This window comes from Pteropus alecto, unplaced genomic scaffold (genome assembly GCF_000325575.1).
Source record: "Pteropus alecto unplaced genomic scaffold, ASM32557v1 scaffold191, whole genome shotgun sequence".
NCBI lineage: Eukaryota > Metazoa > Chordata > Mammalia > Chiroptera > Pteropodidae > Pteropus > Pteropus alecto.
Genome location: NW_006434181.1, coordinates 31,044 through 44,067, shown reverse-complemented (window position 1 = coordinate 44,067; position 13,024 = coordinate 31,044). Strand labels below are relative to the sequence as shown.

The 13,024-nt window shown below is 44.3% G+C and overlaps 1 pseudogene; it reads right to left on the bottom strand.

Annotated features, from left to right (window-relative positions):
* Positions 1-662: 662 nt before the first annotated feature.
* Positions 663-937, bottom strand: LOC102880403 (annotated as a pseudogene).
* Between the last annotated feature and the right edge of the window lie 12,087 nt (positions 938-13,024).

Genomic DNA, 13,024 nt, shown 5'->3' with positions numbered 1-13,024 from the left:
CCACTGGCAGTTCCCAGCCTTTAAGCCATAGGTTCTCCCTGGCTTTAGCCTTAGGGAATGAACAATTTTACTTGTGTAGGGCGCCACTTAAAGACTCTGTTGTTCCTGCTTCCCCTTTCACAGATGGGAAATGGGTCAATCCCAGCAGGAATCTTCCTTCGTTTTGCAGGGGTCCTCCTGGCCTGGCTGCTGGGCTGCTCAGCAGATTGCAGTCTCTGAATGTAGCTTGATTAACGTGTTAACCCTCATGTTTGTTTCTTACATTATCCCCTACTCAGAGATTTTATTCCCTTATACTTAAGGGGATGTTAAGGGATGAAGTTCTGTCTTCTGATACTTCTTCAAAGCTGAGATAGGGCTGTATTCTCTGTCCCGAGAATAAAATTCTCTGGAAGCCTATTTTAAGGGCACAGGAGGTAGAGAACCTGAGGTCATTCCAGTATGTAGAAATGGTAGGAAGCCTTGCAGCCTAGAAGATATGAATTTAGCTAAAAGATTAAAGAGACAAAAGTCAAAACTGATAGTAGAGGTATTTGACAATGAAGTTACTTTTTTGTTTCTTTTACAGGAGAACAAATCCAGTTTATTTACTTTCAATGAGTTTAAATCCATAAGGGGTACAGCATTACAGGGAGTCCAATGGCCTTCACAGGAAGGTTGCTTCAGAATTTGAGACGAATCCTACCACTGTTTCCATGAGCATGAGTTACCTTTCCCCACATGATGCTGGTTTTGTTCGGTCTGCAACCAAGAGTCACTGTGTTGTTCTTTACCTTGTACACATAAACACATCTCTTGCTTAAATAAAACTCAGTCTCATCTCGAGCATAAACGCCTTCAGTTTTAAGAAGAGTGGTGTGTTCTCTCTGGTTCCGGAGACCCCGCTTATAGACAGCAAAAATGGCCTTGGACCATAGCCTTCCAGACATATTTGTTGTTTAGAAGTCCTGATCTCGGGTAGGGCTCCGCAGGCTCCAAGAGGACTGAAAAGTGCAACAATGAAGTTACTTTTCCATGGCAGTTTGTTGATTCAAGGTAAGGATATCTACTGAAAGGAAATGGAATCATTGTGAAGAGAGTAGAGGCACAGTCACCGGGCTAAAAGTATAGTTATTCAGTAAAGTCCCCTGATTCCCTGGGAGTGTTTGGACTTATCGTTGTTCGAGAACGAGAGCTGAATTTCTTCTAGGGCTTCACAGGACTAGCTCATACTTCCCATTTCATTTTCTGGAGGAACCTGTGAGGACTCATGAGACACTGGAGTAATTGAAGACAAATGTACCCAGCAGTTGATTCCTTGCAATATGAGAGTTCTTGGGGTGTTTATCAAAACTTGATGGGGCTCTTTCTGCTTGCATTGCGGGCCGACATTAATAGACCGCAGGACGAAGTGGCTCTGCTCCATATGAAACCCTGACCTAGAAGCGGGTCACCTACGAATGCTTTAGCAGCAGGTTCCCCACACATGTGCACTGTGTGATGTGCAAGAAGGCTGTCCCCTTTCAGGCTGTGCCCCATTTCTTGGGGCAAGGGGATCTCTACCCCAGCCCCTGGTCCTGATGTGCGGCCGTGAATTCCATTGCTAGTCCAGGTTTCACAATGGGAAAAGTAAATTTTCTTCGTTACACTGGCTATTGATTACTGTCACTGTGCAGTTAATATTGGAGAGAGGCCCATAAGACTGATCAGGACAGAGTAGGTAACTCTAGTATCTAGTAAAAATTCTGTTTTTCCTTTATGCTACGTCGAGGGTGACCTGAGACTCCCCTGTCGTAACTGTAGCAGATTTCTCTAGAACGGAAGCCAATGAGCACTTGGGCCTCTGTTATTGCAGGAAAGAGCAGCTCCCTCACAAGACGCTTGCTATCAGGGGAGAGGGCTTATGAGGTCCACCCCTTCCCTGCATCCCAGGGCTGGATGGACACTTGCCCTGCCATTGCCTTCCTTCTTACGGTTTGCATATTGATCATACCCCAGTCTCGATGATGCCATTCATGGCCAAGAAAGATCGAGGCCCTCCATGCCTGAAAGGTTTTGATTGCCTAGGGTCACCTCGAGATGGTGCCTTTATTATGGCAGCTTTAATTTGCGCCTTTTTTGTACCCTGCTTCCTTCTCTGCCTGGTCCCAGTTGTTGGATACCCGAAAGACCTCTGACACCAAGGTAGCCTGCAGTGTTTGGGGTCCAGGCCTCAACTTTTGGAGCTTCCTTTTTGAATATCGGCCACTACCCAAGTATTGAAATGCATACCCAGCAGTGTCTGGCCATCAGACTGTGGGTCAACGTTAGTTTATCTTCTAAAAGCCTCACAATTCTGATAAAGACAACATAAAACACAGAACATTATTTTGATGACACACCGAGTCCTTGTTTTCTACTCAGAAATTTTTTTAACATCAGAGGCAGACCAATAGTCTAAGAAATATTAAAACACAAGTCTAATCTTGCATCAGCTCACTTGTGGTATTTAAATTTCCCATCTAGTTTAGCTTAATCACGCATAAAAGTTTCTCTCAGGATTTCTCTTCAGAATCCTACAACTTTCCTCATTCTTTCAGTTTGCCACTTCTCACTCTTTGAGAAATAATCAACTTTAAGACACACCTTTCCTTCAACACATTTCCTTCAAAATATATCTGCATACTTTATACCCTGTGTCTTCAGAAACAGACATTTTCTTTTCCATCATAATTAGAATTCTTAACTCAACCGCCATATTATATATAGATAGATCAGAGGAGGATGCACATACCCTGATTATTTCCCTACCATCAGTATTTGTAACTTCCTTTGGAGGTGCATCTGTAGTATCCTCAGGGAATGATGAAATAGATGGGATCCCCAGAGAACTTGCTGCCTCCTTACAATCCAAAGGTGAAGGTGGAGGAGAAAATTCCTGATTATTTTGAGGTCTCCGGGAAGCTGCTCGTATCATTGGGCTATCTACTAAGTATGGGTCTTCATAAAGTAGCATAGAAGTTTGTAATAGGCGACTTCTTCCCACTTTTCCTGTTTCTTGTAAAGAAAATATAATTATAGGAGACTATTATAGTTTAGGGAACTACAAACAGGCCAAATCTCGTGGCCCCCTCCTATCATTAGTTTGGATGGAGGCAGAAGTTCAAATGGGAGAGTTAGACGGGTGGAACTGAGAAATTGCTCCGCTAAAAGAAAATGTGTACCCTTGGGATTTTCCTCTCCTGGAACAGGTGAACTGGGAGATGTGTGCCTGGCAAGATCAGAACCCGTCACTCCTAAGAGGGGCGAATACATCAAGAGTCAGGGCCCACTCCTGCTATGAGCGAGTACAGAGTTCTGCCTGAGGCTCCAAGGGAGAGAGACAGTATGACACAGAGATTCAAGAATAGAAAAGAAGGCTAATTTTTCAGCAAAAAACTGCCTTGAATTCCTACACTGTAGTGGACACAGGCCAGGGAGGCTGATGGCATCAGGGCTGGCTGGCCCAGTGCTCAGCTCTGAGCCATTTGGGCTGCCTCTCAGATTGCTCTGAGGTCTCATAGCCCATTGAGAAATGATGACAGGATAGATAGGGAACAAGTTAGGAGAGTTCAGCAGAGCTGCTACTGTGACACTCACCTTCTCCTAGTCAGAGTTTTCGCTGGAGACCAGTGAGAAAAAGGAAATGGCTAAAGGGCTTAGAGGAAGGACCAAAGATTCCCTTGGGAGTTAAATCATCCTGTTAAGGCCAGAAGTTTCTGCTCAGTCTTTTAATTTTGAGCTCAGACAGGGTCCCTGAGCATGTCTTCTCTGCAATTCCGATGGTGACACTGAGTCAGGGAAGTGAGAGAGAGAAAAATAGGAAAAGTAGAGAGGACTGGTGGACTCCTGGTCAGATAGAAAACAAGTTCCCTAGAAATGGCATCAATCGTTGACCCAAGGCCAATTGATCTGCACAGCATAGAGAAATAAATCTCAGCCTGTCTCAGAGGAGAGGAACCATGGTGACTTGGGTGGGCCAAGTTTATGTCCATTGGTACCTTCATGGTTATCAGAAAAGATGATGCGGGACAGGGCAAAGTTCCCCCAGTGGGAGGAAGACCAAGCCCTGTGCTGAGAAAAAAGAGGGTCCTTTTGCCGAGAGTCCAGAAAAAATTCAATACCCACGCCAAAGTTATGGTCAAAAGAAAAGGTTATTAGAAAAGGGATAACACTCCACAGACTGAATGTGGTCTCCTCTCAGAGGCAGAGAGTGTTCAGGGAATTCTGTTTATATGTGGTTCTTTAGTTCTCATTCCTCTGATATGGGCATGCAGTGAGGAAGGGGAAGGGGAAGAGTATGTAGCCTGAAAGGCCCACTGACAGTTCCCAGCCTTTAAGCCATAGGTTCTCCTTGGTTTTAGCCATAAGGAATGAATGATTTTACTTGTGCAGGGCACCACTTAAAGACTGTTGTTCCTGCTTCCCCTTCCACAGGTGTGGGAAATGGGTCATTAGGAACCCCAAAAGAAATCTTCCTTTGTTCTGCAGGTGTCCTCCTGGCCAGACTGCAGGGCTGATCAGCAGATTGCAGTCTCTGAATGGAGCTTAATTAAGATTTTAATTCTCTTGCCTCCCCCCGCCCCACCTATATTAAGGGGACTACAGGATGGCACCTCTGTTCACAACCCACCCATGGGGAAGAGAGCCGGGGTCCATTTAAGTTTGAGCTCATGCTTCTGCTGTTCTGAATGGCATTTAATTGGATAGTTGGGAAACTGAGATCCACAGAGAGGCAGGGACTGGCCAAGGTGTATGCCAGGCAGAGTCTAGAGGACAGCAGAGTTCACCGCTCCAGGCTGATGACGTTGTCCCTCATGCCCATACGGCTGATTTAAAACTAGAATGCCTAACACGGTGGGAAGTTCAAGCCTGTTCCCCCTGCATGGGTCCTGTCTTCTCCTAGGTCCCATGAGGTGCACACTGGCATGTGGCCATCTACACACACACATACACACACACACACACACACACATACACGCACACCCTCACATGTACTCAAACACACACACAGACTAGATGAAAGACTCTTGCATCAGAAGAGGAGCACATACAGAGGTGACTAGAGGAAGAGAAAAGAGGTTGGAGGCACTATCTACATGTGACAGCAGCCCTCCAGTTTTAGAGCTGTCACCCCCCACACACCTGAGCATCCCAGTGAAGCATGTGCTCCAGTAACCCCTGCAGGCAAGTAGGACAGACAAATCTTGCAAGGCACATGGGCTCATCTGGGTCTGAACGAGGTAAGAATGAAGAGTTGAGTTGCAATCCAGATCTATCTCCTCAATGCCGTTGTCCTGGCTGCAGCCAGACATCCTTAGGGAAGAATCCTGGATAGGAGTATGTTGGTGTCATCAAGAACAGGCTTTGCATAAAGCAGGGGACTGACAGGCAGCAGCCTAGAATACTATTTGGATAGCTGTTACTCAAGGAAGGAAAGACAAAAGAAAAGCTGTGAACCAATTTCTCAGCTCTACTTCCTGGAAATAGAAGAAGCAATTGGAACTGTAAACCATGGTCAGCACTCTTGTTCCTGATTAGAAATCCTGAAAGGAGACAAGGCCCTAGGTTTACTAGAGGTCAGGCTTAGTGACTTGGGTACCAGTCTTTCTTGTAATTTTTGTTAGGAAAAGACAGGCAACGTGCCTTGGGCCCGTGTCACTGCTCCACATCCTCTCAAGGGAAGACAGTGTTGCTGGTATGAACAGCGGCCTCCATTCTTCTTTTGTTCAGAGAAGTCTACTTTGTTTGTGGCCCAGACACTCCACATGATTTTCTATACACAAGGGATACCTTGGGTATAGTGTGAGTACTTGTTTTGTTTAGTGTTTTATAAATTAGACAGTCTTGAAATTGGGAAACTGAGCCTGCACACTAATTCCTGTGAAGAGTTTCCTGGTTTAGTGTCACAGGCCTCAGTCTCCATTCTATTTTTCCTTGCATAAAGGCAGTCTTGTTGCTGTGGGCCTAGGATATCACTCGATATATGTTGAGGGAAGAAAGGCTTAGAACAGTGGGCCCAGGCCACCACTTCAGTCTCTGTTAGGAAAAGACAGAAGAAATGCTGTGGGCTCAGATCTCATCTTAACCTCTTAGAATAGATGAAGGGATTGGAACTGCAAGTCAAAGTCACCATTCTCACTCCTAAGAGGAAATCTAAGTCTGGAGCCAAGGTTCTCGTTCTCCAAGAAAGATATTCTTACCAGAGGAAAGGATGCCCTTAAGGTTTAAGTTCTCCTATCTACTAATTTAAATGAGGAGAGGCTTGGTGGCTTTAGACCAGGGCTTCATTGTATTAGTTTTAGGAAAAATCTGGCTTTGTATCATGGGACTGAGTGTCCAGTCTATGTCTTTTGAAGAGAGGACTGTACTCTCACCATGAACGAAGATCTCCTTTCTTTTTGGTATGAGTAGCCAGCTTTGATCTGTGGGCCATGCAGTGCAAATTAGTTTCTGTCACAAAGTCCAGGATGTTGGTAGTGTGAGTAGTTTCTTAGCCTACTCATTTCAATATTAGACAGTGTTAAACTCGGGAGCATGGCCTCATGCAAGTCATGACAAAATCATGTAACCATCCATGGGACTCATGTTCCCATCAGGAGAATGGCCTGTATGAAACACAGGGAGATCATGTGACAGATGGGGATGATGTAGTGTTCTCTTTGAAATGATGAATGTATATCACTTGAGAAAATTCACATAAACCCTGAGAAAACATTAGTCTGTATGTAATAAAAGGTGGCTGAGATAGCCTGCTAAATGATCTCCAATCGAATGTCATGTCCACATTACAAAATTTACTTGAGGTCAAGGGTATATGTGGACAGCCAATGATCATTAATTTGCATCTGGTTTTGTCTGTTGTCAGAAAACCTGTTTTATGGCTGTGGAGGCGGTGGTGGCACATTGGCCACTTTGAAAATTTGAGGCTGAGCAGTCTGTTAGGAAGTGAGTGGATAGTGGTGGAAACAACAACCACCATTTTGCTGTATTGTAGGAAAAATGGTGAGTCATTGTGAGGATACCTCATCATGGCGGAAAGAACAGCTGCCTCAGAATTTCTCTATAGCAAACCTCAGACTACAAATTCTGAGAGGGATTGGTTTAATGACCATGGAAAGAAAGCTGAGGTATTAACATTGAGGCAGTTTCTTCAATGTGTTCTGAAAAAACCTTGATTTAAGCCAACAGAAAAAAAGAGAGGAGGAAGTCACCTGGAATCTCGTAGCAAGAACTAGAGAATCTCATAGTATTCACATGGTTTTCACGCGGGATTCACGTGACCATCAAGAGACGGGCCTGAGGGCATCACAGGATGTCACATGACATTGGGGTGATGGTATGGCACTCACTTTTGAGTTACCTTCCACATTCTTTGCAAACTTTACATAAACACTGAGAAATAGATAATCTGTGTGTAACAGAGAGTGGCCAAGACAACCGCTTAACTGCCCTTCAATCGAAAGGTCATGACTGCCTGAGATGACTTGATTGAGGACAGTGGCAAAGGCTACCAGACAATTTTTGTTGGTTAACTGGCCTGAAGATTCGTCTGTAGTCAGGCAAACTGTTTGAAGGCAATGGGAGACAATGTCACACGTAAACAGCTTTGAAATTTGGAGGCTGAATCTGCTTGAGGAAGCTACTTTAGACTGGTGGAAACAGCAGCCACCATTGTGCTATATTGTAGCAAAAATGCTGTTATTGTGAGCATAACTCTTAACGGCTTCAGGCAGGACTCCCGCACTATTCTTGTATGCGGATCTTCAGCTACTACTGTCGAGAGGGAATTGCTTAATGACCAATGCATTAATGCTGAATTATTGAAAAGGAAGAGTTTATGAGACGTCTTTTGAAAATACTTGGTTGGTGACCAGGAATAAGGTGGAGTCACCTGACAATCACATAGGAATCATTGGGGATTCACGGGGCAGTCACGTGAACACCTTGTGGATTCACGTGGGGGTCACAAAAGACCCCATGAAAATCATGTGTCTACCAAGTGACTAGCCTTGTTGCTGTGGGCATAGGTTTTCACTCTGCTTCTTAGAATGAACCAGGCTTGAGAGAGTGGGAAATGTTTTCCACTACAGTTTACCTCGTACATTAGACCAGCATGAAATCTTGTTTGAAAATCTCCACTCTACTGCCCTAGTCTGGGTAGAGGGCTGGAACCGAGGCCACGGAATTCTATCGACTTCTTTTTAATACCAAGAAGATCTTGTTATCGTGTGCCAAGTCCTTCACCTAAGGTTCCGTTAAGTAAGTTAGGATAGATTCTGTGGGACAAGTTCTCCACTCCACTTCCTGGAAATAGGTGCAATGCTTGCCCGTGCTTCCAAATTCCCCAATCAAGTTCCTGAAAGAATTTCGTGCCAGGTTTCTTAGTGCCCACACTACATTCTCTTACCAGGGGAAAGGCTCAGTGCTGTATGTTAGAGTCACCTTTCAATAATTGTCAAAAGAAAAAATTGGTGGTGTGGGACTAGGTTGTGCTGAATGTACTGTTAACATGACACAAAGTTGGTGCCATTGGCCCAAATTTCTATTGTAAATGCTTTAAAGGAAGAATAGTCTTGAAGCCATGAACCGAGTCCTCCATTCTTCCTCCTCCTAGGACATGACAGCTTGGTTCCATAGGCCAAGGTCTCCACAAGAGTTTCTGGTAGCAAGGACAGGGTAGGCTGTTGTGGGCCTAGGTCTTCAATCTGGGCTTTTACCAATTCAATGGTCTTGATGTTGTGGGCCTAGGGCTGCCAACCAATTCCTTTTATGAGGTCCAGGCTTGGTACAGATTTCCATAGTCTCTACCTAGTTTCTCGTCCATAAAGAAGGCTTTTGCTGTGAGCCTAGGACTCCAGGCGACTTTTGTTCACAGTCTTGGAACTGTGGACTTACCCCACCCCTTCTGTCTCTGTTAAAGAAAGACAGAAGAAATGCTGTGAGCCGATTTCTCATCTCTGCTTCCTGATAATAGTGGAAGAAATTGGAACTGAAAACCAAGGTCAGCACACTGGTTCCTGATTAGAAATCCAGGCAGGAGACAAGGTCCTTAGTCTCGAGATAAGATTCTCTTACCTGAAGACAGGCTTGCCCTGTGGGTTAAGTTCTCTTGTCTACTAGTTTTAGAAAGGACAGGCTTAGTGCCTTGGATTCCAATCTCCCTTGTACATTTAGTTAGGAAAAGACAGGCATTGTGCCTTGGGTCCATGTCAGAACTCCACATTCTTTCAGAACAATACAGTGTTGCTGGTATTAACAGAAGTCTCCATTCTTCTTTAGTTCTGAGAAGACAGCTTTTTTGTGAGTCATACACTCCACATGAGTTTCTGTTCACAGGGGATACCTTGGGTGTAGTGTGAGTAGTTGTTTCATGTAGACTGTTATGAATTGGATGGTCTTGAATTTGGGAGCCTGGGCCTGCACTCTAGTTCCTGTGAGGAGAGTCCAAGCTTGGTGTCACAGGCCTAAGTCTCCATTCTAGTTTCCCTTGTATAAAGATAGGCTTGTTGCTGTGGGCCTAGGACACCACTCGACATTTGTTCACGGAGGACAGGCTTACAATTGGGGCCCCAGCCACCACTTCAGTCTCTGTTAGGAAAAATAGAAGAAATGCTGTGGCCCAAGATCTCAGTTTAACCTCCTGGAATAGGTGAAAATTGGAACTGCAAGCCAGAGTCACCACTCTCATTCCTAATGGAAAGTCCAGGCCTAGAGCCAAGGTTCTTATTCTTCAAGAAAGATATTCTTACCAGAAGAAAGGCTGGCCTTATGATTTAAGGTCTCCAATATACTAATTTTTAATGAGGATAGGCTTTTTGGCTCTATACTAGGGCTTTGTTATATTAGTGTTAGGAAGAAACTGGCTTTGTGTCATGGGTCGGGTCTCCAGTCTACGTCATTTGAAGGGAGTACAGTACTGTTACCAGAACGGAGGTCTCCTTTCTTTTCTGTAAGAGTCGACAGCTTTGATCTGTGGGCCATGCATTACACATTAGTTTCTGTCACTGGGTCTAGTATGTTGGGAGTGTGAGTAGGTCCTTAGCCTAGTCTGTTCAAAATTAGACAGTGTTAACCTTGGGAGCATGGCCCTGAGGGGGTCACAACAGGATCACCTGATGCCTGAGGGAATCAGGTGCCTATCAATATTGCAGAAATATTGCCTATCGAGACTGGTGAGAAACCAAGCAGCCCTCAGAGAGTTGGAGAACTCAGATTTATTACGCCGGTGGTCCCAGAAGAGCTGGGCCCCGAGCTCAGGAGTAACCTTAATTTTATAGGGCTTAACATGCAAAGGCAATACATCTCTTCTTAACAAGCAAAGGCAATACATCTGTTATCTAGATAGAACAAGCAAAGGGGAGGGTGAGTCTTCAGTTGATCTTGAGGTCACCCGTCTCTTCACCCTATGCAGCAAGCATGTCTACAGATTACAATGTTAGCCTTTTGAGTTGAAAATTCCTCTTCATTCCCCCGTTTTGATGCCCTTTAAAAACTTAAAGAGCATCAAGCTCCTATATTCCTGGCCTAGGGGCTGGTATAAGAGCGGTCCGGATGTCACAGCCATCTGTAATTTTATGGATTCTAGGGGTGAGGAGACAGTTCAGGATACAGAAACCAAATAAGAGAGCTATGAAGAGTCTGATGAGAGGACCTGCAAATGGTAGAAGCCAGGATCCCCAACTTTATTTTCTGGACCAGGACCCCCATGACTCACTTAATTGTTGGTGGATTTCGGGTGTACTCCTTCTAGGATAGGATGACCTCAGTGTCTCTGCAGCAGACCTGGAAACCCCCTAACTAATTTTCCTGCCTAACTCTTTTCTAAGAGCCACGAACCTCCTTATTATTAGTATGGATGTTGAGGGATGGGAGGTCTCTTTTTCCATATCTGCTTCCTGCTGTGAAGGGTCATAGTCCCTGCCTACTGGGGTTTCAAGGAGCTCTTTCTCTTTCTGCCTGTGGGAACCAGGGTTGACTGGCCCAAGGTCTGGCTGTGATCTAAGGTCTGGCTGTTGACAAGGAACTTACTTCTCTGTCCTCTCCCAGTAATTGGACACCTAATGACCTCTGGCACCAAAGTAGCCTGTGGGGTTTGGGTCTAGACCCCAACTTTTGGAGCTTCCTTTGAATATTGGGCACAGACCAAGTTTTGAAAAGTATAGCCAGGAGTGTCTGGCCCTCAGACTTTGGGCCAATGCTAGTATATTTTCTAAAAGTCTCAGAAAACTAGTTAAGGCTACATAAAACACAGAAATTATTTTAATTAAGCATGGAATCCTTGTTTTCTACTCAAAAAACTTTTCCATAACATCAGTAGCAGACCAATAGTCTAAGAAACATTAAAACACACTTCTACTTTTGCATTAGCTTAATTTTGGCATTTAAATTTTCAATCTTGTTTAGCTTAATCAAATAAAATTTCCTCTCAGGATTTCTCTTCACAAACCTTCTACCACTTGCCTTATTCCTTCATTTTGCCTCTCTCATTCAGAAATAACCAACTTTAATACAAACACCTTTCCTTCAATTCCCTTCAAATTAAATCTCCATACTCTATATCTTCTGTTACCAAAAACATTTTTCTTTCCATCATAATTAGAATTTTAACTGAACTACCATATTACATATAACACAGACAAATGTAGATCAGTGGTCATGCACATACCCATCATCAGTATTTGTAACTTCCCTGAGAGTGCATAACTAATTTCCTCAGGGAGAGATGAAATAGATGGGGTCCCAAGAGAACTAGTTTCCCCCTCAGAGTCCAAGGGTGAAAGGGGAGAAAATTCCTGATTACCAAGATCTCTGGGAAAGCTCTCCTATCATTGGGCCAGCTAATAAGTCTGGGTCTTAGTGAAGGAGCATAGAAGCTGAACTTTTACTGCTACAGCAGCCCTGGCTTGCCTGGGCTTGCCATTACACTAAGCCACTCAATTAACTTGTTGGTCAGTGTTTGCTGGTATATTAGCTGATTCTTGACACATTAAAAGTCTGGGAGGTCTACACCCGAGTTGTAATATTGCTCCTAACTTAGTTAAAATATCCCATCCTAACAAGGGAGTGGGGCAGCTTGGATCTATTAAAAACTTCTGCTGAAAGATCTGATCTTCAAATTGACAGGTAGGGGGTGGAGTAAAATGGTTGACCTTGCCTTCCCCTTCTACTCCTATGATAATTATAGTTCGTGAGGAGGGTTTTCCTGCAAATGCAGGGAGAACAGAATAGGTTGCCCCTGTATATAAAAGAAATTGAATTTGTTTACCCATTACGTCCAGAGTTACCAAGGGTTCCTTGGTAGTGATGACCACATTCCCGGACAGGGGCAGTGAGGATGGCCCTGGGCCTCCTCAGTCACACAGTTCCCAGAACTGAGCTACTAGGGTGTTCGCTGGCCACCCTCCTTTCTGGGAGTGTGGACAGTCAACTCTCAAATGCCAGGGATTAGTATCAGTTTCTTTGCATGTGTGGCAGGGGTCCAGGGGCTTTTCGGTACAGTCCTTTGCCCAATGTCCTACTTTCCTGCATTTGAAGCAAGGACTCAATGTCTACTTATTCCAGTCTCTTAAGGGATGCTTGTTGGTACCAAGGGCCTGGCCAATTGTGACAGCCATAATACTGGCTTGTCGTTTTTCTTTATTCTGTTCTCTTTTTTCCCTCTTCAAGATCTCGAGTGTTATAGACCATGAAGGCCATATATAGTAGTCTGTGGCCCCATTGCAGCTTTTGAAGCTTGTGTTTGATAAAATGCTTGCCTAATAAAGTTAACCCTGCAGGGGAAGTGGGGTCTACATTAGTATACCTCCTAAAGGATTCTTCCAGCAGGCTATAAAAGCTGGCCAGGTTGTTATATTTTTCTTGAGTTCACGGCTTTTGTATTCCTTTTTTTATTCTTTCTCCCCATGAGGGTCTCTATAAATTTGGTGCATCTAGCCATTCCCTCTTTGGTATTAATAAGGATCAACTAATGGTACTACCTCTGTTCCAGGGGCATGGCTCTGGGGGTTTCTAGAAAAGATTTCAT